This window comes from Amblyomma mixtum, chromosome 3, assembly GCF_055824585.1.
Source record: "Amblyomma mixtum isolate Tamu chromosome 3, ASM5582458v1, whole genome shotgun sequence".
NCBI classification, from domain to species: domain Eukaryota; kingdom Metazoa; phylum Arthropoda; class Arachnida; order Ixodida; family Ixodidae; genus Amblyomma; species Amblyomma mixtum.
In genome coordinates this window covers 378,960,546-378,978,975 of record NC_143014.1, presented here as the reverse complement: position 1 = coordinate 378,978,975, position 18,430 = coordinate 378,960,546, and the positions used below count along the sequence as shown (strand labels likewise).

Here is an 18,430-nt window from a genome sequence, read left to right as displayed (position 1 = left end):
ATATGCATTTAAAATTAGGTTTCTGTAATCATTTAATGACTAGTTGCCAATGAAGTGAGCACTGTAAATCTTCACACACTTCTTTGGCAGCTGTTCAATGCCTTTGGCACATATAGGGGAGAAAAATTTAGACATCGGCAGTTGTATATTGAGCTGAGCATAAAGGAGCTAAAATATTGGCGAATACTCGGGCCATGCATGTTGTGATGGATGGCTAATTGATGTAAGGCACGCAGCTTCAGTGGTGCAGGACAGAGCGAATGGCGAAAAGCCGATTACACACGGTGTGCTGCCTTTCGTTGTTCTCCATGTGCACCAACATGGCGGCCATTGAGGCTCAAATGAATACCCCCCATACAGTGGTTTATCACTGATGTTGGGATAATCATGTTCAGAAGCTGAAAACGTACTGCGAGGCTGGCAATTCCGGTAATTGTGTGCATACTTAATGACGGAGCAGTTCATGCGATACTTTTAGAGGATTGGGCTTAAAGGGAAAGAAGTCAGTAATCAAAGCAGAGGAAGTTTGTAGACCGCAGATGCCCACTAGCGATTCGCAGTGCACACAGTGCTTTTGCTGTCGGACAGTGCAGCTATCGAGGCATCTTTGTGGGGGACCACAGTGTTACGCTACAGTCTTTCATTACGCTCCCACCAGCAGTAGCACTTATGAAAATAAAAACTGATGAATTAGACGCTTTTTGTCAGGTCTACAATTGGGCCCTGGAATTTGCCCAGAACACAGTGGGCGAATTTTTTTTTTCAGTTTATTTAACTATTCATTGAACAAAGTACAGGTTGAAGTTGCCTCCATCTATAATGCTCCGGTGTAATTTTAAACCTTGGCAAGCTAGCTCGGACACCTGATATAAACCCCACACATTGCCTTTTGCCGTAACTGGCCAGCATGGAAACCTGCATTGCCATGCATTTCCAAGGCGGCACTTCTGAAAAGATTAACACGCACCCTTTCATGTCACCTTGTCTTTTAGAATAAAAGTGCAATATAAGTGGTAAACGAAAATAATTGAATTGTGTTGTTGTAGTTATCTCCTTGCTGGGCCAATGCTGCGGCTTCATGCTCATCACCATGTTCAACGAGGATCTTGCGCAGCGACGTAAAACCACCCTTCATGGCATCAGCAATGCTTCTCTTGAATAGGATATCAAACTCCATCAAGAGCTAAAAAAGGAAAGAGCACATTTAAAACAATGCACAAAATATTAAAATGCTGAACGTACCGATGCTTCAGTTGTCAGGAAAGGAAAGAAGAGCAAAGCATCTGGTATGCTCATAGTCCGGAGCTCCTGATGGCGCCTCTGAGCCGTAGCCAGCAAGCGTAGCCGCAGTTCACTGCTGTCTGCAGCCAGGTTTTGTCTAAGCCACTCATTGTGGCTTTCGAGTGACTCCATTGTTTCGCCGTAAACAAAACAGTGGCTGCAGTCCTGTAATGAGAAGAACGAGTTACTCCAATAAAGTGGGGTCAGTATAAGCCCTTTAAAGGCAATCTGGAATTGATTTTTTCAATTCATGTGACAAAATCGCATTCATCTTTTTCCCACATTACTACCCGCTAATACCTTTTCCTTAAACTAAAGGCAAACGCATCGCACAAAAGTTCCTTACTACTTTCCATTTCAATAAATACTTACAGGAACATTTTTCATAATAATTAGATGGCAGGAAGGGCTCCGGAAATTTTGACCACCTGGGATTCTTTAATGTGCACTGCACTGCACGATGTCAGTGCAAGTAAAGAACCCCAGGTGGTTGAAATTTCCGGAGCCCTTCACTACGGCATCCCTCATAGCCCGAGTTACTTTGGGACGTTAAACCCCATCAACCAACCAACCTACCAACCAACCATTTGCTGAGTTGTACCAGCTTTTAAAAGCCGAAGCAAAGGTAGTGGCTTTCAGGCACATACCTGTACTATGGTGGGGCAGAAAAAAAGCCACCGTACAGCAAGATTCTCCATTATTTGAACTGCCTAGGGTTCTAACATGCACAGAAACCTTAGCGCGTGGACTTTTCTGCATTTTCTCGCCATCAAAATCCGCCAAGGAATAGATCCAGCGGAACACCTTAGCCGCTACACCACTTTTATAGGATCTCCATTTTTTAGATGGCCACTCTTCAGTACCACCAGTAATTTAGTATTACTATGCAGTCTTTAACATCAACATCATAAAATATTTGCTGTTTAGCTATTAGTAGCCCCATTGTCAAAGTAAACCTTTCTACTGTAGGTCCAGATGCACCACAGGATACATTGATAGGCAGGAATAAACATGGTAAATCGGAGTGGCTATATACTGAACTGCGGCATGCCTCAAAGCTGCACATGTGCCATTTTAGAGGGCTGGAAATTTCGGCAACTAGAGTTGTTTCATCCTGAAGCAACGCATGGGCTATGTGGGACTCTGTAGTGAAGGGCTCTGGACTAATTTAGACCATCTGGTATTGGAGTGGCATTGCAAAGCATGTGGAAATTTTTGCATTTCGCCTCCACCACAATGCAGCCACAGTGGCCACGATATGTGCATTGATATTAAATGGCTGAACTACCTCGTGAAGGTACGTGAAATAATAATGCAAATGTTAACGTAGCACACTGAGCATAAAGAAATTCAGTGTCTGAAGGTTACAAGAAACAGCAGGATTGATCTGAGCACCAGTTATTTGTAATATTAATTATCAGTGCACTGATACCGTTCGGCTTTTTGGGACCAAATTACTTTGGAAAGTACATATTTTCCGGACAGTAATTGAGTATGCATATTCATGAACAAATCCAAGCTATTCGTGAATCATACCTAGATTATGAGAGATGAAACACCCGGGAACTCAGTGCAGCTATGGGCCATTCTTCATTAAATAGTGTGCAATATTTTGTAATCACAATTTGGCATGAAGAAAAATGGTTGCGAACAGGCTGTTATGTTTGAGCAGGTAAAAGTAGTTCATCTTGCATAAAGCAGAGTATTATCATTTTTAGGTATTACCAAGCTAGCAAAGTGATCAGGATCCCCCAAAACCACGCTACTCGCATGTGTAATAAAGTGTACTTTGCCCCCAGCCCTGAGAGTCAGCACCGACACAATCGAAACATAGTAACATACTATTAGCTGGAAATTTCTAACAGGAAACAAGCTGAAGCAAAAACTCACGAAGAGGCGGCATAATTTCTTGTTCGCTGCCCCCGTGTCTTTTTCACCCCCCCCCCCCCTTTTTTTGCAGCTGCGCCCGAGTGCTTTCTTTTTTTTTTGCCAGCATCTCTTCTGTAATCGTCTCTGTTTTCTTCCTCATATTTTTAAATTTGTTTCGCAGGCCTAGCACCCAACATTCCTGTAAAAAAAAATTGGACACAAAAGATCTAAAAAAAATGTTTAGACAAGTAGGGATTCAAGGAACGTGTATCACACTAAACTTGCAAGCATGCAACCCGTGCCATCATCAGGTGCCTATGGAAACAGGATAACCAAAGGTTTGCTCATGAGTGCTTTTTGTATTGCACTGGCAAGAAGGCACAGGACCAAAACGTGACATTCTGCAGTTACTCTTCTGCAAATGTGTATTGCATTGAGATAAAAACAGATGAATCAGTTTTGTTCACCAAAGAATTGAATGTGGGTAGAGCTTACCTCTATGGATTTGTAGTGATGGCACTATTATCGATTTGCACAAATTATTTTCTGACGTGTGCGTGCTTGATTGTGGTGTCACATGGAAAAGACACTTGTACGTTACTTTTAAGTACAACACGTACAGTCCATGACCTGAGCATTTTTGGAGCAAGCGAATGTATTGCCAAATGGTTCAGCATCTATCGAAACTATCCATGTTAAGTGAGCATTAGTGCTCAAGCTTCCCATGCTCATACTGCCCTCAAAGAGTGCTCGCCTCAAGCTTCATTATCACACACTAATATGGCCCACCAAATCATTGAAACCACAAACTCTCTTCAAGTGTTGCAGTACAGTTAAATTTCATTAAAGAAAACTAACAAACTATGTATGGTCACCAAACCACTTCCGTTCCCAACTCGATGAACTAGATGCGGATATTTCTGTAGAAGCTTTTCGGCAGCAACACGGTACAGTGTGCGGGATGAGTACCTAGAACAGAGGTGAAATGTTGCACTCTTTTAAGTGGAAATATTACATCTTTGATTTGCCACTATCTGTGACGATTTTGGTAGATAGTACTACAGGCTACAGCAATAATTACTGCTGTGATTTACATGCAGTAAATGGTACTTCACAATTTTCACTGACAGTATTTAAAGACATCACACTGCAACAATGCTAGCCGAGCAGCAAGAAATGCCAAGCAATAGTTTGAAGCACCACATACCACGCCAGCTTAAAACATTCATGAAACAGTTTATCAATGATAAACCGTCTGACGTGGCCACTAATTGGTGTCTGCCGCTTGAGGACATCTTCATATGGAGCCAAGGACGCCAAGGTAAATCCCATATAATCGAATCTGTCCTCAAATGGTATGGCGTTCACGTCGTGCACAATGCTGCCACTGCAACACAGTGAAGGAAACATACAAGTCAGTTATTTTTGATATACATCAAGTTTGACACATGTGGCACACAATTCACAACGGTCACGTGTCACCTACCTATGTGTCTTGGCTGTTTTTGTGCCTAAAACTATTTAATTATGAACCAAAACCAACTAGCCCAGCAGCAAGTGCTCTTACACTTAACAACCTTCACTGCATGACATACTAATGAACCTTTCCATAACATTGCAAAAGCCTTTAAATGATGGCCCCAAGACAGCCTTCGAAAACAGTTCCATGTCTTGCCACCCTTGCTGGTGACAGTACTTGGAGTCACTGAGAATAATACAAGATTGTTTTATATATCCTAGATACCAACATATTTTGCGGCTGCTGTTATTGGCTACTCTACAAACGCTGTACAGGAAATGCGCTCTACAAAAGACAGGGTGATGGTGAAGTGACTGCTTGCTCTTTACACATGACTAAGGAGCCTTGTAACCCACAGCACCAATGTTTCACCAGCAATAGGTAGCAGCTGTGCTGAACTATGCCTGCGATGCAGCATACAGCAGTACAAGGTGAAGTGAAGCAGTATGAGAGCTGTGATAGAAATCGGAGCTAGTATCACAAAAGAAAGTACATTAGCATGTGTGATGAGAACCAGGTTGCCAGTAAACCTTTGTGCTGCAGTGATTGTGTAATGATCAATGAGACAGTGATTGGAAATAGTAGTAGTAGTAGTAGTAGTAGTAGTAGTAGTAGTAGTAGTAGTAGTAGTAGACGTTTATTCGGCCAAAATTTACAGGCCGAGCATGTCGACCGCCTGGGCGACCAGAAGTCGCTGTTCTTCCTCCCCTTCAGCTCCAAGCCAGTCGAGCCAAGTGGTGATGGATAAAGATGGTGGGGGGTAGGAACCCGACTGCTGAGCAGCCGGGCAATAGAAGAGGCAATGGGCATGGTCCGCATAGATACAGGGGCAGTTGGGACAGGAAGGGTCCGATCGATAGCGATAGAGAGAGAGGCGGGACGGGGTGATGACTGCATTCATTTGAACGTGCCGAAGAAGGCGAGCCTCCGGCACTGTGAGTGATGGATGAGGGGGAGGGTAAAGGCGTTTGTCGAGGCGGAGCTCGAGGTAGACCTCTTTTATGATGCGGCGAAGGGTGAGTCTCCCACCGTCCTCCGAGGGCTTGGGCCAGGGGGACTTTTCCGGGCAACGGTGCCCGGAAAAGTGTGTCACGGGCGAGCTGATGAGCCAGCTCATTGCCGTCAATCCCTGAATGCCCAGGGACCCAGCGCAGGAAAACGATGGAAGGCTGCAATGTGGAGACCGCTCGTTCGACCTCCTGTTGAAGAGAAGGGGTTAGGGTGCGTTTCTGTATGTGGTGTATAGCGGCTTGTGAGTCTGAATAGACTGTGTACTCTTGAAGAGAGGGAAGGAGGGCAAATGACTGGAGGGCATGCGCAATGGCGAGGACCTCGAGGGACAATGCATCCGGAGGGCGTAGAAACGGCCCGCTGGTGTGAGTTTCAGGAGCGGGGAGGTGGGGGTGGTACAGGGCGTAGCCTCAGGAACCTCGAGGAGCCACGAAGGAGGCATCCGTGTAAGCTACACCCTGGGTATCAAAGAGAGGTGAATGGTGCTGTGCGGCCGCATGACGACGGCCGGCGTGCAGAACGGGGGACATGTTGGACGGAAGGGGGAGGATCCGAAGATTGGGAGCCGGGGTGGGAATAGGAGAGGTAAACGGGGAGCAGGGAATGAGCGAGATACCCGCTTGAGTCAGTAACCACTGACCCTGACGGGTAAGGGAAAGCCTGGCAAGCTGCGAGTCACGATGGAGAATGAGAAGAGAGCGAAGAGGATGGAGGAGGCCTGTGGCAAAGAGCTTAGTGGTAGAGGTAGTGATAGGGAGGTTGAGAGCTGCCTTGTAGAGGCCCACAAGGGCAGTCTCAAGAGCCTTAAGTTGAGTCTGATTGAAGGAAACGTAGGGTGCAAAGTACAAGACCTTGTTGAGGGCCAGCGCGTGGGCAACTCGGCACGCATGAGCCTCGTGGAGACCTGAGCGCCGAGTGACCACGCGCCGCAGGAGGTGAGTTACGTAGTGGCAGGTGGTGACAGCACGGTGGAGGGCTTGCACATTCTTGGCTGCATGCAAAGGAAAGCCAAGAACTTTGCACTGCGTGACGACAGGAATGGTAGAGCCAGAAAGGTGGAGAGAGACGAAGTGGTTGTGTGAGCGCTGGTATGAGGAATGGTTGAGGAGAAGGAGCTCGGATTTTTCAGGAGCAGGAGAGAGGCCAGCAGTGGTGAGAAAGGAGTCGATGAGATCTAGGCCACGTTGCAGGGTGTCCTGTACGTGACCGGGAGAGCCAGACGAACACCAGAGAGTGATGTCATCGGCGTAAAATATATGATGCAGGTCGGGAATTTCAGCTAGCTGGGAGGCGAGAGGGGCCATAGCAAGATTGAAAAGGGTAGGAGAGAGAACAGCACCTTGAGGAGTGCCTCGGGTGAGGTTGTGGGGGTCGGACAGATAGGTGTCGACTCGAAAGCGAGCGACACGTTTAGAGAGGAATGAGCGGATATAACAGTACATGCGGGAGCCACAGTCTAGGGAGGCGAGTTGGGAAAGGATGTGGTCGTGGCAAACACCGTCGAAGGCCTTGCGAACATCGACGGTCACAAGTGCGTGAATTTGAGTGGAGGTAGGTGACAGAAACGTGTGCTGGAGAACCAGAAACATGTCCTGTGCACAGATGTGGCGTCGGAAGCCGATGAGAGAATGAGGGAAGAACTCCCTCGTCTCGAGAAAATTAGAGAGGCGAGTCAGGGCCATTCGCTCAAGGGTCTTACCAACACATGATGTCAGGGAGATTGGGCGGAGGTTAGAGAGAGAGGGAGGCTTGCCCGTCTTTGGAATCATAGAAATGAGGGAGGAGGTCCAGGAGCTAGGCAGGCAGCCGCTGTCCCATGCATCATTGTAGGTTTTAAGGAGGAATTCTTTGGCGCAGTCAGGAAGGTTGCGAAGTGTGGTGTATGTAATGGCACCCTCACCGGGAGCCGAGCGTGTAGCATTAGCAGCCAGAGCGGATTCGAGCTCCCGGAGGGTGAAGGATTGGTCCAGATCGGGGTTAGGTCTACCGCAGTACACCGGGTAGGAGGGTGCCAGAGGGGGCGGGAGATAGAGAGAGGCGAGCTGATCAAAAACATCGAAGGGAGTTCCTTGAGTGAGGGCTTTAGCTAGAGTGGGAGCAAGGGCAGGCTTAGTGCCAAGGAGGGATTTGAACAGAGACCATGTGGATCGCGAGTGCAATGCAGAGTCAAGACGGTCACAAAGAGCACTCCAACCAGAGTGCTCGAGGGAGGCGCAATGGGCGACGATCTCGGCCCGCAGAGCAGTGATCCGGGAAGAAAGTTGGGCATTGTGGGGTTGGCAGCGGAAGGAGCGTTGAAGACGTTTACGGCGACGCCATAAACGGAGTAGGTGAGGATCTGGGTCTGGGACTGGGTGACAAGAGCGAACACGACGGCTACTAGAGGTGAGCGCTGCAGTGATGCGCGACGTCCAGTCGTCCTAGGATTGAAAGGAGTCAGAGGCGAGATTAGCGCGGAAGGCGTGCCAGTCAGTATGAGTGACCGGATGACATCGAGGGATGTGGGAAAGAGAGGTGGAAATGTGGACAAGATAGTGGTCACTGAGAAGAGTTTCGGCTGTCACTTGCCAGTGAAATGAAAGTGAACCCCGAGCGAAAGTGAGATCGGGTGTCGTGGGGCGCTGTGAGGCAGTGCCCGCTCGAGTAGGGGAGCCAGGAGTATTGAGAAGGGTCAGGTGGCGTTCCTGGGCCAGACAGTGGAGGAGGCGGCCGGGTTTGAGGGTAGCCCCAGAGTGCGTGAGGAGCATTAAAGTTACCACCAAAGAGGAGAGGAGAGTTGGAAGGAAGAGAGTGAAGGAACTTGCCCAGGGCGGGAAATAAAGAGGAGGTAACAGGGGGGTTGTAGAAAGACAAAAGGGGGAGTGAGACGCGGGAAGAAGGGTGGTAATAGACCACACCAACTAAATATTTAAGAAGGACGGAGGGGATATCAAGTGGCTCCACGAGCACGTCGCTACGTACATAAATAGACGCAAGTGGTGTGGCCGTAGTGGCATGGTTGGCGCGGTAGCCTGGAACAGGCGGACCGTCCGGGTCTCCTGGAGAAGGAGAAAATGGGGCAGGGAGGGGCGGGCGAGTAGATACTGGTGGAGGGGTGTCTTATTATGGCACAGATTTCGGCAGTTCCACTGCACAATCTCGAGGTCCTCGCGAAAAGCCATTATGATAGTGTAGAGGTAGAACTTCGTGAGGGTACGCGTTCCTTCTTTTTGGCCGGGGGCAGTGACTCATGCAGGGATTGGAGCGTAGAAGTGAAGGATTCTAATTGTTTGGATTGTGCTTGGAGGGTGGTAAGAATGTGCAGAACCGACGTCTCTAGCTGAACCAAGCGAGTGTGGTGTGCCTGTGTGGTGGTTTCGAGAAGATCAGCCAAAGGGGCGACCTGGGCGGTGGAGGAAGGAGTGGTGAGTGTGGCAAGGTGCTCATTTAGCTTGGTAAGCTGGGAGGTAAGAGATGAGGTGGTTGTCTGGAGGGTTTGGGTCAAGGCGTGGATCTGTTGTTGTAGGTCGTGGGAAATGCGCTGTTGCTCTCGCTGCTGGCGTTCCAGCATAGCGAGCCGGAGGTCGAAGGAGCGGCTCTCGTCAGTCAGGGATGGAGAGGGTGGTGCAGTGGAAGAGACGCTGGAAAGGGACGCTGGAACCGAGGAGCCTTTAACTTTGGCGGCGTAGGAGCCTGGTGGTGACGTGACCGGAGCTGACGGAGGTTCATAATTAGAGGAGGAGGAGGGGGTGGGTTGCGTGGCCCGGCGCAAAGCTAGGCGTCGTAGGTACGCAGCTTTGGCACACTCGCGTTGTTTATCGCGGAGGAAGGGGCAAGTGGGGTCGAGGGAGGGGTGGTTGTTTACTTGGCAATGAACGCACCAGGGCTGGGCACATACATGAGCGGAAGGGTCGGCGGGTAGAGGAGCAGCACAGCGACGGCACTTTGCCGGAACGCTGTGCTGTGGACACTGGTGGGCGCGGTGTCCAAGAGCGAGACAACGGGTGCAGGTGGGAGGCTTAGGCGTATGGGGGCGGCACCGGAAGGCAACGCGTTTGAAATACACAAAGTGGGGGATTACGGTTCCAGCGAAAGTTATGAGCACAGACTGAGTGGTGCCCATCATACGAGCAGCAAGAATATCGGTTTTGAATGATTCGATATCATGCATGAGGTCATCAGGGGTGAAGTGGCTACCGACGTTATGGATGACGCCGAGGCATGAGATGGGAGGATTAGGGGCATGTTTTAATGGTGATAGGCTTACCGTGAAGCTGAAGATGCGTGATAGAAAGCAGGAGGTGGGCGGTGAGAGGCGAATGAGTTTTTAAAAAGACGAGGCTTTGGGCTGGCTTGGCCTGAAGGGTAATCTCCGCACTGCTCTCGGAGGACAGTTGTGCAGCGGAGACGACTGCGGCAAGCACGTCGTAGAGCGGTATCTGGGGTTGAGGGTGCCAGGGGGAAGCTGGACGGCAACTGTGATGAGCTCGGTGCGGGGGCGGGTGGCGGAGGCAGGCTTACGGCAGGCACCGATGGTGGTCCAGCCGACCTCAGGGGCCGGAATGAGATGGCCGTCGACCGGGGACGCCGCAAGGTCCATGTCTGCTGTGTCGTCAGCCTGAGCCGCAATCGGCGACGCAGGTACCAAGGTGCTGGACTTGCTGTGAGCGGGAAGTGTGGTCCGAGTAGGTGTGGCGGCACTGGCTGCGGCGACGAACGCAGTCAACTGCGATGCGTCTGTGGGCCCGAAGCTCTTGGCTTCACTTAATGCGTGGGGTTGGCCAGCAGTGGACGCCGCGGCGGTGACGAACGCTGCCGGCTGCGTTGCGGCTGTCGATTCGGAGCTCCCAGCATCGGTGAACGCGGCGGAAATGGGCGCGGTGGTGTGGTCGGTGTTGAACGCAGCCGGTTGAGACATGGCTGTAAGCGTGGTTGGAGTAGGCCCCGCGGCGGCCGCGTCGGAAGAAGTTGACATCGGCGAGGTATGGGTGGTCTCGGCTTCAGGGGCTTGTTGAGACGCTGCATGCCAGAGGTGCAATCGCGGCGCGTTAGGGTTAGTGAGGCGCCGCGCCGCAGCAGATTTTTGGAGGCGCTTGGAGCGCCAGCTCGACAGCGGGCCGTGATGCCAATGGTGTCCACGTGGTGCGGATGTCTTCCTGACGCGATGGAGTGTAAATCCAGGGGCGGGCAAGGCCCTGGACCAGGCCAGGGGCAGGTGAAAAACGGAGCACGATAGTCAGCCAGCTAACCAGGGCGGCGCCACCTAGCGGATCTCTCTTGGAAATATGTTATGTTTCCATTCACAAGCAATAATGGAATGCGCCAGGCAGGCTGGGGTTCTAGATGCACTGCTCCTCTTAACTTCTTTTCCAATTTCATTCCTGTGGCCTGGATCACCAGTCATTACTTATTCAGGTAAGATGTGCTTTTTCACCACTTCCACTATATCTCTGCACATCACAAACTGTTGTGTTCCCAGAGTGTTGAGCATTACCGCTATGTTTTGCATGCTTAAGTCCTCCATTTGAGATTGCAATTCTTCCCCAGAGTTACTTAGCAGGGCAGTGCCATCAGCAAATTGTAGATTATTAATGGGTTCTCTAATCATCTTTATCTCCAGCTGTTTCTAGTCCGACGCCCTGAATACCTCTTGCAAATGCGTGGCGAACAGCTAGTAGTGGAAAAATCTTTTTGCCTTGCCTGACCCAACACCGTTCTTTGATTGGTGTTTTACCTTTGTTAGTGAGAACTAGACACTCTGTGAAGAGAACACTACAATCAGGTTATGGAGAAATGCACAGACTATTAAAACACCACCACCACCACCACTACCACCACCATCAGCCTAACTACGTCCAAAAGTAGGACAATGGCCTCTCCCACATTCGTCCAGTTAACTTTGTCCTGTGCCAGCTGCGGCCACCTTACACCTGCAAACTTGCTAATCTCATCTTCCCGCCTGACTCTGATGGCCCTGCTGCACTTACGTTCTCTTGGAATCCACTCTTAGCTTAAGGGATCATCGGCTATATTGCCTCCGCGTTACATGACCTACCCAAGCCCATCTTTTCTTGATTTTGAGTAGGATATTATTAACTCTCATTTTATTCCCTGACCCATTGTTCTCTCTTATTTTCTCTTAATATAACACCTATCATTTTCCTTCCCATAGCTCGCTGTATTGTTCTTGGTTTAAGTCCAGCCCCTTTCAGAATTCTCCTTGTTACTGCCCTATAGGTGAGTATCGGTAAGATAGACGTGTTATATACTTTCCTCTTGAGAGATACCGGTAAGCTTCCATTCAGATATGAATGGCCTGCCTTTCCTTTTTTATTTCTCTTCCTCCTCCTCCTGTCAAATGCACTCCACCCCAACCTTTTCCTAGTTATTTCACTCTTGTGGTCTGGGTCAGCAGTTACTATGTGTTCTATGTAGACGTATTCCCTCACAACTTGCGATGCTTTGCTGCCCATCTTGAACTCTTGTGCCCTTTCGAGACTATCAAAGGTTTGTTCCTGTTCCTTTTTGGAGCACTCATCCTGCTTTGCCTGTTCAGGTCCTCATCGTGCTTTGCAATTTATTACCCAATTTACTTAGTGAAGCCATATCATCAGCAAATCAGGTATTAATAAGGTATTCTACATTAACTTGTATCCTGAACTCCTCCCAATATGGTTCTCTGAATACCTCCTGTACACAAGCGGTGAATACTGCTGTACAGATCGTGTCTATCTGCCCAACACTTTTCCTATCAATTATTTCATCACTTTCTATATGCAGAAGGGCGATGGCTGTGCAACTACCAGATATTTTCTATCACCTTTACATGTGCCTCTTCTACACCTCTATTCCACAGCTGACATTTCTACTCACTCAAATGCTTCGTAATCATCTGTCAAGAATACGTATTGTGGCTGGTTATATTTGTGCATTTTTGTATCAGCTGATTGATGGTATGAATAGAGTATATTTTCGGGTAGCCTTTACAAAAGCCAGCATGATCGCTTGGTTGATTGAAGTCTATGGTTGCTCAGGTTTTATTTGTGATCACCTCTGTGAATACCTTGTAGACAGTAGGCAGTAAAGATGATTGTTCTGTAGCTTTTCAAGCCCTCCACATCCCATTTTAATGAACTAAGTGTGAAAAGGTGTTAACAAACAACATCCTGCAGAGAGCACATGCCTGACAAGGTGAAAAGCCTTGTATGAGGTATTATGTGGGCTTTCTAATATTCCATGATGCTTGGTTCTTGGTGGCACACTAGCAGGATAAGTCACAGCTCTTGAAAATGTATGCTCACCTTGCATCAACCACCTCTGCAGAAATGGTCTGCATTGGTCTGCTGGATGCGCTGTCGCGTGTACTCTGTATTGAAAAAAGGCACACATGATATGCTGAGTGCCTTCCAGTTTCATTGCTGCAGTGATTGATTTCTCATGGAATGTACAGGCGCGGCCATAAGTAAACGGAGCACGCTATTGCGTACGAAATGCAATCACGCTTTCTCCATTGGTAATGAAGAAGCATTGTTTGTCTACTAGAGAGCTCACCAACCTCCGCTACCAGCATGCGCACCACTGCTGGAAATTTCAATTAGGTGACGCGTGGAAAATATTCGAAGACAGCTGCCTGCTCCGTTTACTTTTGTCCGTGCCTGTACAGTGAGGCCGGAATGAAAGATGTGCCGGAAACATATGCCATACTTTTCTACTTTTCAACAAGGTGTTCTTTAACAACCGGTTTTTGATTTGAATATGTACTTCAGTAGAACCTTTACCTAGAAACATGAATCAGGTTTGTTGTACACTACAGCTAAAAGTGCTTGTACGTTTTTTATGGCCTTATTGTACCTAATAAGTACGCATAATTTTGGTGCTAACAAGCACAGGTGTATCCTCTATCTGGCATCTATTATTTTTATGTTCTTTGCCTGCACTGTAGTGGTCCTGTTCGGGTTTCCACATCCTATTTTATAGCTGTCACCTAGCCCATGCAGTGTGTGCACTACAGTAAAGCCGCTGTTCTTTGTTTTATATGAAATAATGCACTTCATATCAGTTACTACCTCACAGCCTAGCACTGTTCATGCCAGTGTAGTACTCACATCTATAGGAGGTGTCACCTTCCTTGTGACCCTGATTTTAGCTTTATTGCTAATAGGTTCACCAGGCTCAACGTCGATGAAGTCTTCCAATTCTGCATCATACATCTGGATCTAAAAAAGTACAGCTTGATCATGCAATGAATTACGTCCTCTGTGTGCGGTAAGCTCATGCAAGAACTATATTCTCGCAATGCTACTTGAGTTATGCACTCTTTTCATGGTAATGCGCGAGATATGTAACACATCCTGCACTAGAACAGTATATCTTGGGGAATGCTGTGCAAAAAAAAACAAAAGAAAGGACATAGGCATCAAACGAACATCAGTTATATTCAAAGGAGTTGACACTGTTATACGGTGCAAGACCTCTGTCCCACTTGCCTGTGAGACTACTGGTATCATTACATTCACAATTCATAACTGCGCATTCTACCAACAAAGTTTCATGCATCTCCTCGAGGTTTATTTAACTCAAAATCACGGGATGCTGTCCGTGGCTACAGATTCATTAATGCTCCCTGTCAAACTCAAGCCCCGAGCAAAAAAAAGACGTTCTTAGACGATACCTTTAAGCCATTTTTGAAGGTGATCAATAACAGCCGGTCTGATTTTCAGAATGTCTTTTGCAGTGCAAACACCCATAACGTCGAGGGACGACGAGGTAACATCCTTTTTTTTTTTTTGCTCGGCACTTGAGTTTGACAGGGAGCACAAATGAATCGGTAGCCAACACTGAAGAGACTGCATCCCGTGATTTTGAGTGAAATACATCTCTACGCAATGCATGAAACTTTGTTGGTAGAATGTGCAGTGATGAATTGTGAACAAAATGATACCACTATTCTCACAGGCAACTGGGAACCAGAGGTCCTGAATCATATAGCAGTGTCAACTGCTACCTAGATAACTGATGTTCATTTCATATCTCTATGTCCTCCGTTTCACTCCTTGCACTGCATTCACCAAGATACATGGTTCTAGTGCAGGATTTATTGCAACTGTACGCATAGCTTACTATCGTTTCACACGTTACTACAAACTTGATTTTCCATGAAAGGCATCCATAACTGAAGTATCATTGTGAGAATATGCGGACTTGTGATGGAGGAAAAGGAGTAGAAAGCATACGACATGCTACACAAGTAACAACAGCGAACAGGAAGTTATAAGAGCATCAGAAAAAAATAAAAAACTGAGACTGCTGAGTGGAGGAAAAAAGTAGAAACAAAAGATTCAGTGTGTGAACATAGAGTTGGTAAGAATGAAATCTGAAAGGGTAGACCTTCTATTTGAGGCTAGATCTGGTCGCCTTAGAACCAGGCAATAGAGAAGCAAGTGTGAACAAGGCAATATTATTTGTGAAGCATGCGGGACCAGTTAGAAAACATTAAACATATTATGGTAGACTATAAGACTATACAAGCAAATATCAGAGAGGACATAGCGTTCCAGCAGTTTTGGTTTCTAGGGGTAGTGAAAAAAAATTACCACATCAGCTGTAAAGACGAGCAAGAGAAGACTGGGGTATAGCTTGCAACATAAAAAACAGCCTTTACTGGAAAAAAAAGGAATTGGAACAGGATTAAGTTTAAAAAGGGGGAAAGGGGGAGGACCAAGTACAAAACAAATAAATAGTTCACCACTTTACTATGCAAGGTGGCACTCGCTAGTGCCCGTTACAAAAGGGATGCAAATATATTTACTGAAATGACTAATACATCTGCCGGACCTCGTTCATTCTCGTTAAAGGTACGGCTGACTCCAGGTCCATGAGTAATGCCGCGTCCAGTGTATACAGGGTGTTTCGCGTAACCTGAACCACGGATTAAAAAAAAGTGACGCATCAGAACTGGTTGAAACTAAATACATATTGTTTCCCGTCTTGTGGCGCTCGTCGGAGTATTTTTTTTTTTAAATTGCGCTAAATTAATTTGTTACCATCGATTAATTATGCAAAAAAATTTAATATTCACCACAGGGTCACTTGTGTTTCGTTGTATTGCAGGCGGGGTTACTAAACAACTGATCCAGTTTTTTGTAGTACGACATTTCTACTTGACTCATTTTTCCAGAATTTCAAGATAGCCCGCGAAATATGAAAAAAAAAACCGTGATTGTGCTCTTGCGCTACCGTATTGTAGCGCTGCCAAGCGCGTCCTGAGTGAACGAAGCGTGCACGCTCTCCGTCTCGAAGTGAGCGGCCGACGCCGCTCTCGGCATTGTCTTGAATGTGCATCAGCACATTCTACCTGAACGCGGAAAGCGCGCGCCGTGATCTGCGATAAGTGATCCTTCGATAAGCCTTCGACAACCAATTCAGACGGAGTTCTACTGAACCATCCCATAGGCAAAACAAAAAAGGAAGGGAAAGCAGTGGAGTCGCCTATTTTAAGGTAGCCACCATTTCTTTTTTATAATTTTGGAGCCTGTCGAACTGAGCGGTGGCCGCTCACTTGGGTACGGTCAGCGCGCACGTTTCGTTCGCTCAAAACACGGTTGGGAGCGCTGGTATATTGTAGCACATGAGCGCAGTCGCGTAGCTTTTTTTCATAATTCGCTTCGGAAATACATTGCTGCAAAAAACTGGATCGGTTCTTTCTGAACGCCCTCTACAACTTAAGGGAACGCACGTGACCCGAAAGTGAATAATACCAAATTTGCATAATTAATCTCGGCTAATTAAGCAGAATTTAAAAAATATTCCCTGAGGAGCGTCACACGGCGGGAAACAATATGTGATTCGTTCCGCCCAGCTCCGGTGAGCCACTGTTTTTAAATCCCTGGTTCATGTTACGTGAAACACCCTGCATATGCGCCAATGCTGCTCGTTACGCGATCTTATGTGCAAAGCTTATGCATTGCAAGGTGCACGCTACATTCGCTACTTTCGAGAAGCTGCAAAGAGAAGTTCGCCCATTCTTATACAGGGTGTCCCAGCTAACTTGGACCAAGATTTATAAAAGAACTAAGCGCTCCTCAGAACTGAAATCACGTGGATGTTGTTGTTTATCTAAAGTTATAGTACCATTTTTTCGCTCCTCCTATTTGAACAATTAGTCGAGATAAATAAATTAACTTTTTAAATATAGCTTGAAACGTTCAGGCGTCAATGGGAAAGTTGTGGACCTCCACAAATATTGTACAGCCCAGGCACTTCCAACGAGATAGACTTAGCGTGGCTGTTTTTATTCGGGAAAAACGAAACCCCGCGGAGTTTAAAAAATACCACGTGACAGCGCGCTCCGTGCGCCCGGATGCGCGGCGATTACAGCGCTCTCATCCGTGCTTTGTAAGAAACATCCTCCGCTTCGGGTCTTTCGTGCTGCGCAAGACAGGGCTTCGCGATGTGCTTGGTTCCAAGATAAGCACCAGTGGGTACGGGCGGCAATGGAAAGAAAGCGCGGCTCCTGTTTTTCAGCTTAATTCACATGACGTTATCAGGATTGTTATATGCGTCTTTACTTGTTGGGATCTTGCTCCCAAATTCAAACTCATGAGATTGTCAACGTTCTTCCGCATGCATTCTGCTACAGTGAGCGTGCAGTTATTGCCGCAGAAACAGGAGCCGCGCTTTCTTTCAACTCCCGCCCGTACCCACTGGCGCTTGTCTTGGAACCAAGCACTTCGCGAAGCCCTGTCTTGGGCAGCACGAAAGGCGCGAAGCGGGTGATGTTTCTTACAAAGCACGGGTGAGAGCGCTGTAATCGGGGCGCATCCGGGCGCACGGAGCGAGCTGTCACGTGGTATTTTTTAAACTCCGCGGGCTTTCGTTTTGCCGAATAAAAACGGCCACGCTAAGTCTATCTCGTTGGAAGTGCCTGGGTTGGATGGTATTTGTGGAGTTCCACAACTTTCCTATTGATGCCGGAACGTTTCAAGCTTCATTTAAAAAGTTAATTTATTTATCTCGACTAATTATTCAAGTAGTAGGAGCAAAAAATGGTACTGTAACTTTTGATGAACCGTAACAACATGCGCGCGATTTCAATTCTGAAGAATGCTTAGTTTTTTTATAAACCTTGGTCCAAGTTAGCTGGGACACCCTGTACATCCGGGTGTCGCTCAATCGGCTCCCCGCAACCGGCTCCCCGCAACCGGCTCCCCGCAACCGGCTCCCCGCAACCGGCTCACCGCAACCGGCTCGCCACATCAGTCGCTTCAAGTTCACGAAGCGGACTTTAGCACACGACAGAAAAGCTCATGAGGCCATATATGTTGGCTTGCAAATAATATCCAGGAATAATTTTGCATCTCGCACGATGCAACCAAGCGACGTGAGGCAAACGGTCCCAGCAAACCAAAAACCTCTCAGAGACGTCTAGCTAGACGTCTCTGAGAGGTTTTTGGTTTTCTGGGGTGCAACCGGAGGATCCGTCTTGGTGCTTGTAATGTGTGTAGTAGACATGTAAACAGTTCATTGCAGGGTGCTCTCGAAGTATCCGGATGAACCGATCACCAGTCGACCTATTCCGGGCAGCGAGCATATATGTTCTTGAACCATTATACCTATCTTCCAATAGGCGTTAATTCAGAGGAGCGCAACTAGAATCCGCCCTACATACTCGGGAAAAGAATGCTCTAGGTCCATCCTACATACCTCTGGTCACACCCTACTGGTCGGATTCGTCCGGCGTTCCACCGATCGAAACAGTATGTTTTGGTCCGG

At 47.7% G+C, this 18,430-nt stretch overlaps 1 pseudogene; it reads right to left on the bottom strand.

The window, feature by feature from the left end:
- Positions 1-39: 39 nt before the first annotated feature.
- LOC149356936 (uncharacterized) lies at positions 40-13,869 on the bottom strand (annotated as a pseudogene).
- Between the last annotated feature and the right edge of the window lie 4,561 nt (positions 13,870-18,430).